The following is a 16,273-nucleotide window of genomic DNA, read 5'->3' as shown; positions in this document are numbered from 1 at the left end:
ACTTATATATTGATCTCATAAATAATACATTATTTGATCCCCAACATGACTCAAGAAGCACTAAGATATGAACATGCTGTCCATTAGTTTTTCCTCTGAAATTTCTACAGAGAAAATTTGATCATCTCTGTTATGTATAATTTCTTGTTTATTCTAGAAAAATGGAAGCAAAAATGACTTCTCTTTCTCATTAAACATGTAAAAGCACTCACCAAGTTCTATTGATTATAGTACAAAAATACTATTCAAATCTGTCCACGCTAATCTATTTCCACCTATATTATCTGAATTTGAGCTGATAATCTCACCCCTGGACTTCAGGAGCCCCTTCTCACACTCTCTCAGTCCTAGCCAGCATCATTAGTCTACGTGGTCATGCAAGTTATAGCTCTGAAACAAATTTGATTATAGTACTTTCTTGTTTAAAAATCTACAGATTAAAGAGCACAACTGTGTTTGTTGATGCTCTTTATACATACAACTCCTAACACATCATACATCAGAGAAGCACTCTAGGTACTTATCGTACAAGTAAATGAGATGAGGGGAAAGGAGTTGAGGCTCTAGATTAGAGATGGATGAGGACACGTATACATAATGCATTAGCCAGAGGATAAGTTATATACTCAGGACATTTGTCTTTGGATATTCAAATCTGATCTTGGTAGTTATTTTCAAAAAAACCAAACTGCATATTTATTTTTTACATTTTGTCTCTTTTAAATGGCAAAGCAACATCTTAGAACATCTGCCTGATGATAATCACGAGGTATTTTCCTCATTGAATCATCAAATTCGTACATGTAACCTTTGTTGATAATGAAACACTTTTTCTTTCCCTATGCTCATCTCAGGAACACAGGAGATAATTCTCCAACACTTTCTCATGCTTTCTTAAACACCTTAATCCCATTCAGGACTCATGTGACTAAATGTAACATCCATTAGCTCTACAAAGATCTTCCAAGCATTTTAGACCAAACTTTATACCAATAGCTATCTGCCTTCGTGTTGAGATGGTTTCCAGAATATGAAATGGATTTAGCTATGGCTGGGGACAGACACCTGCCTATTTCCACATTGGTACATTTATTTGACTTCCTAGAAAGAACGATAGGAACCAAAGGACCTAATTCCATATATTCTGTTCTTCATTGTTCATGGAAATGTGGACCAACATCCACTGATGCCAAAGAGATATCTAATACCATCACCAATTTTCTTCTGGAAAGGGTTAGTAAGGAGGCAAGGAAGATTGAAATAGAAAGAGTGGAACTTCTCACTAGGACTAGAGAAATTTAGTTCCATCCCTACCAATGAGCTTTAGGAAGCATTGCTCCTAGGGCAAGATGAAGCAGAGATCTGAAAGCTTTCAAAGTCGTTGTCACTGCCTAGATCCAAGGAACAGATGATAATAGTAGAAGCTTTTCTAACTTAAAGCTCTGTTGAAACCGTCATCTAGCTTGTAGACAGACCAGATAAACTTCTTCCGTATTTTGGACATGTAAAGCAAGATTCCTGACAATAATGGAGGTAGCCATGCCATAAAATCCACATTATCTAGTAGCTTGGCTTTTAGGTAGTTATATGTCTTGTCAAGGATCTGAAAGAAAGACTGTTATTCTTTGCTTTTAGAGCTTTGTCAAGCAATAACGGATCAAACAATGTCTTTTGAAACTCTTAATACCTCAAGATGGACAGTTAAAAAAAGTCTTACTGTTACGTATTTCCTATCAATATCTTTCATACCATTTTACCTCTCCTTACAAATCTAACTATGATTTGTCATAAACTGAACTGTAACCTGGGAACACAGCTGTATTCTGTAGATCCATATATCATCAACTATCTCACATAACAGCATGTCTGAACTCGGGGCAATTTTGTTGACATATGAGACAGAATGGAACACAGCTTATTCTTTCACTGTTATATTGACTTTGTCATATGACAGTAGCAAGAACACATTTTAAAAAATTTTTTTATTTTCTTAAACAGCCAGGTCTTGGAAAGTACAAAAAGAGGAAAAATGTAGTAATTTTCATGACTATATTATCACTTTAATATGCCAATAGGGAGAGATTATAATTATGGGAATAGTTGTACTGTTTGACTCTTAAAGATTGTACTTTAAATAATCAATCATTTATTGCATTGTTACAAAAATATTTAAGTTGGGACTTCCCTGGAGGTCCAGTGGTTGAGACTTCGCGCTCCCAACACAGGCAGCACAGGTTCAATCCCTGTTCGGGGAACTAAGATCCTGCATGCTGCACGCACGGCCAAAAAAAAATTTTAAGTTAAGGGTGATGATTATAAGAAAGCAACCACTAGAGATTTAAGAAAAGTAATATATAAAGCTTCATAAGCAGTCTGAGGTTGAAGGACAGACACATCGAGTATTCAGTATGTTTTAAGTGTTTGATATGCATTGCTTCATTCTGTTTTCCCAATAACCCTGTGAAATAAGGTCTGTTGCTGTCCCATCCATATTCCCTTCTACTTACTGTTTCAGTGCACACTGTCCAACTTCCAATCCCCAGCAACTGTATTTCTTTAACCAGTACTCGAGGGCTTTCTCCGGCTGCTGAAACCCACAGTCCTAGCTTGTGTGACAGGCTAGCAGGCAGGCAGGGAATTAACTCTCCGTGGAGCAGCCTTCTGCCAAAGACTGACAAGAGTTGATATCTTGCCCCCCACGACCATAGCCCCCGACCTTATAAGGTAACTGTACTGATTCCCAAAATTTCCCCAGTGAGCTTCAGCTCCAAGGCTCATATGCTAACTGCCCCCAAACACACATTTTGTTGGCCACCTTCTCTTCCCTGTCTCACTTTTACTCATTCTTACTTTTTTTTCCCCCTCTACTTTTCAAATAAAGTTCTTGCACTGAAATTCCTGTCTCAAAGTCAGCTGCTGGGAAAACTCAAGGTAAGACATTTCCCTTTTATAGAAGGAGAAACTGAGGTTCAGAAAAGTTAACTCACTTCCCTGGTTTCACACAGCTATTCCCAGGATGTAGGCCCAAGAGATTGTCTTAAAGTCCCAGCACTTAATTATTAGATATACAACATCCATTTGGTAAAGTAAAAAGTTCTCAACTTCAACAATATACTCATAAGCACTCACTTTTTAGTTTATCAGAGTTTTATTAAACTCTATCCACTCAGGCAACTCATTTCTGAATAAAATTGAGAAACATCATTAGGAAGACAAATACAGTCAAAATAATCCAAGATCCAAACTGATTTCAAAAACAAAATTTAAAAAGGCTGGACATGTAGGGGTTGGGAGGAGGGGGAATTGGATGAAGGTGGTCAAAAGGTACAAACTTCCAGCTATAAGATAAATAAGTACTAGGGATGTGATGTGCAACATAAGTATAATTAACACTGCTGTACGTTTTAAATGGAGGTTGTTAAGAGAGTAAACCTTAAGAGTGCTGATCACAAAGAAAAAATATTTTTGTTTTTCCTTTTCTTTTATATCTGTATGAGATGATGGATGAGCTAAACTTATTGTGGTCATCAGTTCATGATGTATGTGAGTCAAATCATTATGCTGTTCACTTTAAAGTTATACAGTGCTGTGTGTCAATTATATCTCAATAAAACTGGAAGAAAAAATTTATAGTCTCACTGCTTCAAAAAATTAAGTAAAATAAAAATAAAAAGGCTGGACAAAGCAAGTTATTTGAATTTGACATGCAGGTGATTTTTTTAAAGAGTTAAAACACAGACTTCCCTTGTGGCCCAGTGGTTAAGAATCTGCCTGCCAATGCATGGGACACAGGTTCGAGCCCTGGTCCGGGAAGATTCCACATGCTGTGGAGCAACTAAGCCCGTGTGCCACAACTACTGAGCCTGCACTCCAGAGCCCACGAGCCACAACTACTGCAGCCCATGCTCCTAGAGCCCGTGCTCCACAATAAGAAAAGCCACCACAATGAGAAGCCCGTGCACCACAATGAAGCGTAGGCCCCACTCGCCACAACTAGAGAAAGCCCATGTGCAACAACGCAGCCAAAAATCAATAAATAATAAATAAATTTAATAATATATTAAAAAAAAGGAACTCAACCCACTAAAATTTAATAAATAAATAAAAATAAACAATTTTAAAAAATAAAAGAAGAATTAAAACACAGGTCTTGGGACTTCCCTGGTGGTCCAGTGGTTAAGACTCCGTGCTCCCAATGCAGGGGGCCAGGGTTCAATCCCTGGTCAGGGAACTAGATCCCACATGTCGCAAATAAAAGATCCCACAACTAACACCCGGCGCAGCCAAATACATAAATATTTTTAAAAAAAAATAATTAGAAGACAGGTCTTAATGCATGTTCTATCATAACCAACTTCTATTTGAGAAATAAAACATGCCCAGTATAGTTAAGTACCCAACTCACAGCAGGCTCTCAACAAACTTGCTAAGGATTCCTTATCCTTCTCCTCCTGCAGCTTTGGTGCCTCCATCGTAAAGGGAGTGATTTTCTCCTATGCATCAGAATCACTAGAAGCTTTTGAGGACAGATGTCTGAACTCCTCTCCATGAGATCTGGACTCAATATATTTAGAAACATGTATTTTTAAAAGCTCCAGATGAAGTTCTGGAATATGGGTACAGGGTCGTCATCAGTGCATGTGTCATAGCGCATAGCCAGGGTTGAATGAGACTTGCTGCTCCAACCTGCCTGATCAGTTCTGGTTTCAAGGAGTTAAGGAGTTAAAGGAAACAGACACTGTTTAAAGCCAACCAGCTCACCTCTGACTTTCTTAAGAAATCAGCTCTTGAAAATACTCAGAAATTTTAATATGCTTGTCAGGAATATCTGGGCCTTCTTGAATTTTCCCATACAATTTAAATATCCAGCTATAATTTTGAGATTTCATCTTTTCTCTACACGTAAGAACATTTTAAATGTGACTTTATTAGTAGGATTTCATTCAATGTGACGGATTAGCAGGATTTGGGTTAATAGATTTTATGCAAAGAATGGTTTATTTCCCAAAAGCTGCTCTAACATCAAAATACTTGTGTTTCTTAAGTTGTAAAATAACTTGTAGTGTGATAAAATTATGTGGCATTTAGAGAAAAGGGAGAATATTGCAGAATTAAATAAAATTCAAGGATTTGTAAGCTATGATTTTTAAGGCAGAAGAGAAAATATGAGTATGGTGTCAGGACTAATCAAAAGATGATTTATTAAAAGCTCAAGTTTAGCTGTACCTCAGCTAAGGTTCAAGGTGGAATCAAGTTTCAGGATACAACTCCAGAGCTTGGATTAGGTGTGATCACTAAAGATAAATGATCTGGTTTTTGAAATATTTGTTCTTCCTGGTCAGGAGGGCTTTTCCCTGAGAAGATGACCCAGTGTTGGTTCAGCTTTAGAATTCAGAAAGGCTTAGAATCTAGGAATTTGTTTCTGATTTCTCTTGTTATTGTTCTATCTCTATTGTTTCAGATTGCCTATTTATGAAACAAATTCATAATACTAGGGATATAGCATGCTACAGAAACCATACTGATTCTAAGCTATCAAAATTTCAGTGTAGATTTGGATAGTGGCTAATTAAAATCATTTTTAAAAGGAGAACCCTGCTGTGCAATTGCTGAAAGAGTACTAAGCTTCCAAGTTTAGAGATGCCAATCTTACCAAGCTTCTTCTATGATCTTCAAGGAAGCTTATAGTCAGTGAGAAAAGTATTAGTCAGCTTCCCTAACCTTTGAAAAAAGGCATCCCAGGAATTCACACTGCACACCCACATGGCTATAAAACCCAGCATATGCTTTATGCAATGTATAGGAGGGACAGGGGAGACAGAGTGTTGACTGAATAGAAAAGTAAAACATTTTTTGACTAAAGAGTAGTCTAAGTTAAATTCCACAGTAGAAAAAAGGTAGGTTATTGCGGTTTATAGCCAGCTGTAATAATGAAAATATCTAATGACTGCTAATATCTAATATCTAATAATGACTATATCTAATAATGAATAATGAATCTAATAATGAATATATCTAATAATATATCTAATAAAATATCTAATAATGAAAATATCTAATGACTGCTATGGCACAAAAACCAATTAGAACTGAAACCAGAGGTTAGTCTGTATCAGTACACAGGAGGTGAATCTTACAATTCCATGTCAACTGGCTAAAATGTCAAAATGATCGAAAAGATAGGCTGAAAGAAACTGCACGCCAAAGAGAAGATTTTAGGGTATGGTAAATAAATTTCAGCATGTGAAATATAAAGGGAGATATTTCTGATTAAACATGGAAGGCCTATACTAACTGGAATGACGATGTATTAGTTTTCCATTGCTCTTGGAATAAATCACCACAAATTTAGTGGCTTAAAAAACACCAATTTATTTCTTTCTGAAGGCTCTAGGGGATAATCTATTTTCTTACCCCTTCCAGCTTCTAGGGGATCTAGAGGACACCCGCATTCCTTGACTCATGGCCCCCTTCCTGTACCTTCCAAGCCAGGATGATTGCATCTCTCTGACCATTCCTGCATAGTTCCCTCTGACCCTTTACTTCAGCCCCCTCTCCCACTTTTAAGGGCCATTGTGATTACATTTGGCCCACCCTAATAATCCAGGATACCCAGCTGATTTGCAACCTTAATTCCTTTTGTCATATTATTGAACATATTCAGAGATTCTGAGGATTAGGCTATAGAATTCTTTGGAGAACGAAGATTCTGCCTACCTCAGACAATAAAAAGGGTGGAGGGGATCAATTAACAAATCCAAAGCAAAAGGGTGGAGAGATAACAGCAGCACAAATGAGTAAACTGAGAATTGTGGTAACTGACTCAGCAGACCAGAGAATGCTAGAATCTTCATCAACCTGTGGGAAAGTGCAGAAGCAAGCTTATTCCCATCCTGTAACCATAACATGTAGGAGAGTAAGCGGGGGGAAACGTATTTATAACATAAAACTTGTAAACATCCAGGGGCTTCCCTGGTGGCGCAGTGGTTGAGAGTCCGCCTGCCGATGCAGGGCACACGGGTTCAGGCCCCGGTCCGGGAGGATCCCACATGCCGCGGAGCGGCTGGGCCCATGAGCCATGGCCGCTGGGCCTGCGAGTCCGGAGCCTGTGCTCCACAACGGGAGAAGCCACAGCAGTGAGAGGCCCGCGTACCACAAAAAAAAAAAAAAAAAAACTTGTAAACATCCAGATCCTCCCCTCAACTTTCAGCTTCCTGGCAACTGTCTCTTCATAATGCCTCAGAAACTAGATTTATCTCTTGAGAGGATGAATCAGAAAGCCTTAGGACTCAGGGACTCTGAGTACGGCTGGACGGTGAAATACAAGTCTAACTGGTAAATACTGAAGACTCCAGTCTCCTTTCCCTACTAAGTCCTGAGAATACTGGCAGATTATAAATCAGTTTCTAGGGAAATAAGTTAACTCCCAAATAAAGAACCACAGTATTTGTCAGAAGCCAGACTAAAACTGCCCATCCTCTTCGCCTCATCATTCTACAGTGCAGCCCAATAGTTACTACCAAAGTTTTGCACATACTCACAGAACTTCCAATTACCTGTTTTCACTGCAGTATTATTCATCCTTTACAATGTACAATTCAGTAGTTTTTAGTATCTTCACAATGTCGTACTACCATCACCATCTAATTTCAAGTATTTTCATCAGCCCAAAAGGAAGCCCCATACTCATTAGCAAATAGTCCCCATTCTTCCATAACCCCAAACCCTGGCAAATGTTAATCTAGGGGAGAACTTCAAGATGGCAGAGGAGTAAGATGTGGAGATCACCTTCCTCCCCACAAATACATCAAAAAAAAATCTACGTGTGGAACAACTCCTACAGAACACCTATTGGCAGAAGACCTCAGACTTCCCAAAAGGCAAGAAAATCCCCAAGTACCTGGGTAGGGCAAAAGAAAAAACAAAGACAAAAGAATAGGGACAGGACCTGCACCAGTGGGAGGGAGCTGTGAAGGAGGAAAGGTTTCCACACACTAGAAGCCCCTTCATGGGCGGAGACTGTGGGTGGCGGGGCGGGGAAGCTTTGGAGCCACTGAGGAGAGCGCAGCCACAGGGGTGCAGAGGGCAAAGCGGAGAGATTCATGCACAGAGGATTTTATGCAAAGTAGCAAGATTCGTCATAAAAAGCCTTTACAGAAGGGAATGACCAAAATACAGTTCATTTTAAAAAAACAGTCAAAAAGTTTGGTTGTGAGGGGGAAAATAGAAATAGAATGGAACCTGGAGAGAAATGCAGGATTAAGGAAGGTATTTTTATGATGGTGTTAACAAATACACTGAATACATTGAAGGTCCAGAGGAATACACTGAAGGTCCAGAATACAGAGGTGGTAACTAGTGGGCGAAAAGTCCTTGAGCTGGTGATAGAGAATGCTGCCAGGATGTTGAGCACCTATGGAGGAACAAGTCTTCAAATGGAGGCAGAACAGTTTCTCAGATATATCAGAAGTGGGGAAGAAGATGAACAAGGTGCTGGATTGAATATCCACATGGCTGGTGCAGTCACTGGTAGTGACAGCAGGAGCTGGGCTACAAGAAAGATTGGAGTTAGAAAATATTAACTTCAGCAAGTAAAGAGCTCCAGAGATGACAGAAATTGAAGAATGGGGAGACACATCTGGAAGTTTGATCAATAAGAGAGCAGGGGTTTTGCAAGGGAGAAGAGAGTAAAGCTCCAGAAACAGCAATAGAGAATAAAGAAGGTGAATATCTTGCCTCCAAACCCATGTTCACAAGGCATGAGAAAAACCCAGCTTCCTCCTGAAAGGCCTTCAGGGTAAGCCCTCAGAGTATAGTCAGGTTACAGGTACGACCAGGATAACAGATGAAGATAGGGAAAAGGAGTGTCCAAGTGTTTTATTTTTTTTGGTTTAAAAAAATTATTTTTAATAAACTTCATTATTTTAGAGCTTTGGGTTCACAGCAAAATTGAGCAGAAAGTATAGAGTTCAAAAATACTTCCTGTCCCCACATGTGCACAGCCTTCCTCACTATCAACGTCCTCCACGAGACGTACATTCATTGCAATCTGTAAACTACCTCTACACATCATTATCACCCAAAGTCCACGGTGCGCATTAGGGTTCACTCTCGTTGTTGTACGTGCTATGGGTTTTGGATAAATGTACAATGACATTTATCCACCATTATAGTATCGTAGAGAAAAATTTCACTGTCCTAAAAATCCTCTGTGCTCTGCCCATTCATCCACAGTAACTCCTAACCCCTGGCAACCACTGATCTTTTTACCATCTCCATAATTTTGAGGCTGCCCTCAGTGTTGTGGTGAAATACAACGGTCCCCTAGGAAGAGAAGTGACTATTTTTGAGCAACAATAAATCTAACACAGATGTCAGCTTACAAATACATGGATACATGGATTTGCAAAATTATTTCAGTTTCTATAAGAGCAAAATATTTGAAGACTTTTTAGTTATAGCAAGTAACACTGTCCCATCAGGATATGCACTTAGTCAACACAAGTTCCCTCTGCCTTGGTGGCTGGTTGATGTTGTTGACAAAGAGATCTTAAAAAAAAATCCCTGGTTTGCAGCATTTGCCGATTTTATGATTGTTACTATTATCATGGTTGATGTATGTCTATAGGAGAGTCACAGAATTCTGAGTTGGGAAGCAATGCACATCATCGGCTCCAGCTCACCACTGTCCCTGTGTATTTTTCCTAGTTCTACAATACTTTGCAGACTGAGGAAGGTGATCAAAGAACTATAGAGGGAATAATTATCATTAACCATGTACTTTTGAATGAGGATTTTGGCAACAGTTTAAAAGATGGAATGCAGAGGAATTGCATGTAGGGAAATATGAAAGTAATTTGGGTGCTAGATAAAAAATGATGATCTGATCTAGGACTGGAAGAGTGGAAGCAGCAAAGAAGGAAACATCTGAGGAACATTGTAAATGTAAATCCTTGAGACTGTGTGACAGATTAGACTGGGCAGGAGAAGGGAGAAAGAGTAGGAGTAAAACTCAATCTAAGGTCTCCTGTTTGAAGAGTGGGTAGATGCCCTTATTGGTCATATTATTTGCAAATATTTTCTCCCATTCAGTAGGTTGTCTTTTTGCTTTGTCAATAGTTTACTTTGTTGTACAAAAGCTTTTAAGTTTAATTAGGTCCCATTTGTTTATTTTTGCTTTTATTTCCTTTGCTTTAGGAGACAGCTCGAAAATAATATTGCTACAACGTATGTTAAAGAGTGCTCTGCTTATGTTTTCCTCTAGGAGTCTTATGGTTTCCAGTCTCGCATTTAGGCCTTTAATCCAATTTGAGCTTATTTTTGTATATGGTGTTAGAGAATGTTCTCATTTCATTCTTTTACATGTAGCTACACAGTTTTCCCAGCACCACTTATTGAAGAGACTGTCTTTTCTTCATTCTATATTCTTGCCTCCTTTGCATTGATTAATTGACCATAAGTGAGTGGGTTTATTTCTGGGCTCTCTATTCTATTCCATTGATCTGTGTCTGTTTTTGTGCCAGTACCGTACTGTTTTGAGGACTGTAGCTTTGTAGTATCATCTGAAGTCACGGAGCATTTCTCGAGCTATATTCTTTCTCAAGGTTGTTTTGGTTATTCAGGGTCTTTTGTGTTTCCATACAAATTTTAAAATTCTTTGTTCTAGTTCTGTGAAAAAATGCAATTTCTATTTTGATAGGGATTGCACTGAATCTGTAGATTGCCTTGGGAAGTATGGTCATTTTAACAATATCCAACATATATAAACAGCTCATACAATTCAACATCAAAAAAAAAAGCAAAACAAAACAAAAACAAATAACCTGATTAAAAAAATGGACAGAAGAACTGAATAGACATTTTTCCAAAAAGGAAATGCAGATGTGCCAACAGGCACATGAAAATACGCTCAACATTGCTAAACATTATAGAAATGCAAATCAAAACCACAATGAGATATCACCTCACACCTGTCATAATAGCTATCATCAAAAGTAACAAATAACGAATGTTGAGGAGGAAAAGGGAACCCTCATACACTGTTGGTGGGAATGTAAATTGGCTCAGCTGCTGTGGAAAACAGCATGGAGGTTCCTCAAAAACTAAAAATAGAACTACCATATGGCCCAGCAATTTCCCTCCTGGGTATATATTTGATAAAAACAAAAACACTAAATTGAAAAGATACATGCACCGCAATATTCATAGCAGCATTATTTATAATTGCCAAGATATGGAAGCAACCTAAGAGTCCATCAATGGGTGAATGGATAAAGAAGATGTGGTATACATATATATATATATATATATATATATATACATACACAATGGAATACTACTCAGCCATAAGAATGAAATTTTGCCATTTGCAGCAACATGGATAGACTTGGAGGGTAATATGCTAAGTGAAATAAGTCAGAGAGAGAAAGACAAATACTGTATGATATCACTCATATGTGAATCTAAAAAATACAACAAACTGGTGAACATAACAAAAAAGAAGCCGACTCATAGATACAGAGGACAAACGAGTGGTTACCAGTGGGGAGAGGGAAGCGGGGAGGAGCAATATAGGGGTAGAGGATTAAGTGGTACAAACTGTTATGTGTAAAATAAGCTACAAGGTTATATTGTACAACACAGAAAGTATAGCCAATATTTTATAATAACTATAAATGGAGTATAACCTTTAAAAACTGTGAATCACTATATTGTACACCTGTAACATGTAATATTGTACATCAAATGTACTTCAATTTTAAAATTTATAAAAATAGAGTGGATGGAGGCCATGAATAAAACTGGTAATATCTAGTGAGGAAAAGCAGGTTTGTAAGCAAAGAGGATATTCATTTACTTTGGGGCATATTTGTCTTGAGAGACCTACAGACTATCTAAGTAGACACATTCAGAATACTTTAGAAATAGAAATCTGTATTTTGGTACAGCACTGAGATGTACTTGCCTTCATCACTGAGAAGGCGATCACTGATAAAGACTCTCTGATTAAACATTAGTCATGCTCCTCTAAGCCCTCTAGACTTCAACCTGGGGCTTCAGCAGCCATCCTTGTTGGGACTGCATTGCCCACTTCTGGCAGTAATTCTAAGTCGGTTTAGAGAGAATCCCCCACCCTTGATATCTCTGATCATCCTTGATATCTGGTCAATTTCTTTATCCCCCGTTTTGGTATCTGATCACCCTGGCTGGCCTTTAGTAAAAATCCTGTTAAGTCTGTTTACCCAAAAATTCCCCCTTATTCCCGATGTTTCCTCTTAGTAATTCTCCAGTCACTGACCCCTACTCTGCTCCTTGGCTATAAATCCCCATTTGCCCATGCAGTATTCAGAATTGAGCCCGGTTCTACACTGAAGTTTCTTTTCCCAAATGACAATAGTTACTTAATAAACTCTGGCTATACTGCTTTAACTACGGTTCAACTAGGTTTTTTTTTCTTTAACATCACTCAAAGAAATAAGGCATAGAAGGAAAAAGGCCAAGAATGAAATCCAGAGACATGCCAACACTTAAAGATCAGAAGTTCTAGTAAAGTGAAATGAGAAAGACTGATCAGGAGAAGAACCATAAAAGGTACATAGGAGTAATCAGATTCATAAAAGAAGAGAGAGTTTCAAGAAACAGACAGTGGCTGTTTGTTCCAAGTGCTGCAGAGAGGCCAAGGAGAACAGCTAAGAGGAGAGTTTGGGATTTAGGACCTTATCTGTGACCCTTGAGGGAAGAATTTCATTTGAACTAAGTTAAAGTAGGATCAGAGGTAGAGATTATGTAGAGAGTGGATAGATTAATGGCAATATTAATAACAGAAGAACACAAGCAATGTGTGATAAGATGGCAAAACACAGACAAAGGCAACGTTTGGCTGAATGGATACTAATCACGTCATGCAGTCCCAAGTACAAAAAAAACGAATAAATATGAACCCCCTAAACTTTGAAAATTTAGAACACGCTACTACCACTTTTATGAATGAAATTCACTAGAAAGCCCTCCCCAAGATATTGTATATTACATAGGGCATGGGTTCAGGAATTTAGGTCAAGTGAGAATTACTATTAAAATGAGAATCAGACAGATATCCTTGCGCACTTAACATGCCAGAGAGGATCCAAATTTCATAGTCATTCAATTCTAAGACAGATGCCTTAAATTTTCTAGGCTTTCACACATTAATTTAATAGTACTCTGGGGAGAGGTAGATAGTAAAACTTTGCAGATTTTATTATTCTGCTGGTTTAAAATAATTGACAATGTTCTCCCAAAAGATTGAAAGGGAAGGAAAACTCACCAGAACAAATTCTGCTTTTATCAATGTCAAGGTACTCTAAGTCTTTTTTTTTTTTTCCAATATCTGCTGCTGGAGGTGAGTGCTTGAAAACAAGATATGGTCTATCCAGTTAATTTCACTTTGTTTTCAATCTAAGTGTAATTTTTCTGTCGTAATTCATTGAAGCTGATGTAGGAAGCAGGTTGACAAATGGTTTTGGAAATTAGAAAAAAAAAAGTCTCCTTAGAGAGTCTGGGATTTACCTTTATTCTGAACTCTAAAATGTGACCTCCCTCTAAAACGTGGAACTATATAATTACTGTTTCCAGTTTTATTTTGGTCTGAATTTTACTAACTGATCTAAATATCAGGACCTCTTTAATTTTATACATTTTCAATACTTTAAAATGTGCCTATATTTTTTCATCATTGAGGGAGAAAGGGGTTTTTAATGGGAATTGCGAGCATTTGTTCAATTTTGCAAGCCTATGTTTTAAGTATATGTTCACATATTGGGGATATAAACGGATATGCTTCATTTCCATTTTATATTTCCCTTCCACTTAAAGGAATACTTTCTTATTATTTCTGAGAATCATTTGACATTTTGCCTTGCTTTGACTCATTTATTTCTGGGGTTTAAGCGACTAATTCAAAATCTGAAATGTATGTAAGTAATCAAGAAGTCAAGTACTTGTTGGGTCATAGGCAGAAAGCTCGGCCATTTTTTTTTTTTTTTCTAAAAAAGAAACCAGAGGCAACTCACTGCTTGTGAGTATTTCCTTCTTTGCACCATCCGTTATCTCTTAAAAGCACCAGATGCAATTAAGCATAAAAGGAGAGAGTCAGACCAATGAGAATCAACTGCTTTTAATCCCAAAGATACGTAACATGGTATCAGTCAGCAGCTACTCCATCGAATGCATTCTAAGGCATTCTAAAATTAACGTCATCTGGATCCTGCTTTCACGGAGCTTACGGTTTTGTAAAGAAGTTAAGGCAGATATGAAAATAATTACAATTTAGGCCAGAAAGTATTTATCATAGGCAGGGGTTTGGAAGAAGAATTTTGTATGGAAAGATTCATAACAAATTTGACATTTGATTGAGCCCTAAAAGTTATCTAAGGTTTGAACATGCAAAGACTTGGTGGGAAAAAATTAGAATGTGAACAAGTAAAGATGAGAAAGAAATTGTTGGCAGAGAGAACAGTGTGGACAAAGGCACAGAAGGGGGTGTGAAGGGAATGATGAAGTTCGTCTGGAGCATAAGATAACATAACAACTATGCCCTGAGACTACGTCTTTTAGGCAAATGGAAAATCATTAAGATTTTTGAGCAAAGGAATGGTGTGATCAAAGCAGGATTTTGGAAAAAGGATAATTTTTCAGCACTGTGTAGGACTGCCTGGAATGAATTTATACTACATTATCTACCTTTAACCATCTTCACCATAGAATCAAGACAGTTAAGAATATTTCTGCAGAATTGAAATGTGTAATCACCAATTAATCCTGTAAACCTTTAAAGGGGAATAAAAATAACTTTGATGGGCTCTAATTTCACATGAAGTACTTAATGTTGATTAAAGTCTTTAATGACATTTTACATTTTATCCACAAATTGTGGTTTTTCTTTTGTATTCTTTTCTATGAGTATTCATGTTTACTTTCCAGGCAAAATAGAAGACAATGTGATTTATATTCACCAACTCCTTGGTTTATGGAGCTCCGTCCGTCAGTAGAATAATAATATACATTATATCTTGGTGGCATATGTTATAGTATGTTGATGGAATGATTTATTGAGCTTGATGAAAGATCTGGAGGAACACATCTTTCACATAAAGAATAAAATATTTAAAAATTCTTCTAACGGAGAAATTGTGATTAGATGAATTAACTCTGTAAACATGTTTCCTATTCAGTTTAACTCAATATCAAAGGGTCACATTATTTCACCTACACACTTTTTTTTCCACTGTGAAAAAAATGTATCAGTTTTAGTGTATTGTTTGAGATTCTATGTGTTTACTACTCCCTGAATACTTTGTATGACTTTCTACAACCTCATTTTTGTCTGTGGGAATAATTTTACTTTTTCTTAATTTTCCTTTGATGTGTTTTTCATGCTTGTTGATAGAAATGGTGACAATCTCAGCATGTTATTGAATAGTTCAGAATTTTAAAATTTATCATAGGTTATAAGATACATTTCAATTTCCCCAAAGGGGGGAAAAACTCAAAACTTTGAGAATACAGTGCATCCTTTGATATCTCTGTTTCAGGAAGGAAATGCTCCTCTTTCAAATGACAAGGTAACTCTGGAGAAGCACATTGTTATTGCCAGTAGAATAGTGGAGCACTTAATACTCTTAGAGTGTTGCAGGCTGGAGCATGTGTCCAAGGTTGTCACATTCAGTGCATCCTGGAACCCACACTTCTATCTAAAGGGGGCTTGCAGTTTGTTTCAGCTTAAATCTCAGTTGGGAAGCCCCTCTTTCCAGCAAAAGACCGAGCCATTGCCTTCCTGACCAGCCCAGCACACACCAAGCCCACTGTGCTCAGGTTGGTGAGAAGCGCGGCAGCCTGGAGTAGACCCAGGGACCCAGCTTACTGCATAAACTGTATCCACACACTTGGTTAGCGATAAATGCATACATGAAGAACTTTTTGAGAAATTACATACATATTACCTAAGAATTTTCCACAAATGGAAATAACCCCGATATGAGGAAGTAGTGGCCCAGAATGTACCACTACAGGATATGGTCAGTGGGGGACCAACATAAGAAAAGTAGAAAAACTTAGACAAGGCAAGAAATACCCACACTGCACCAGCTTTTTCTATACCATTTCATTCATTTTTTATGTGTATATTGGTACCTAATAGCTATTTATAATTTATGCTTAAGTTACCATATATTACATAATCAGAGCTCTATCAGTTGTAATCAATGTTTCTTGAGTAAAGATCCTCTCCTAGGAT

Source organism: Delphinus delphis, chromosome 5 (assembly GCF_949987515.2).
Source record: "Delphinus delphis chromosome 5, mDelDel1.2, whole genome shotgun sequence".
NCBI lineage: Eukaryota > Metazoa > Chordata > Mammalia > Artiodactyla > Delphinidae > Delphinus > Delphinus delphis.
The sequence above is the reverse complement of the archived record's forward strand: the minus strand, read 5'-3'. Positions refer to the sequence as shown.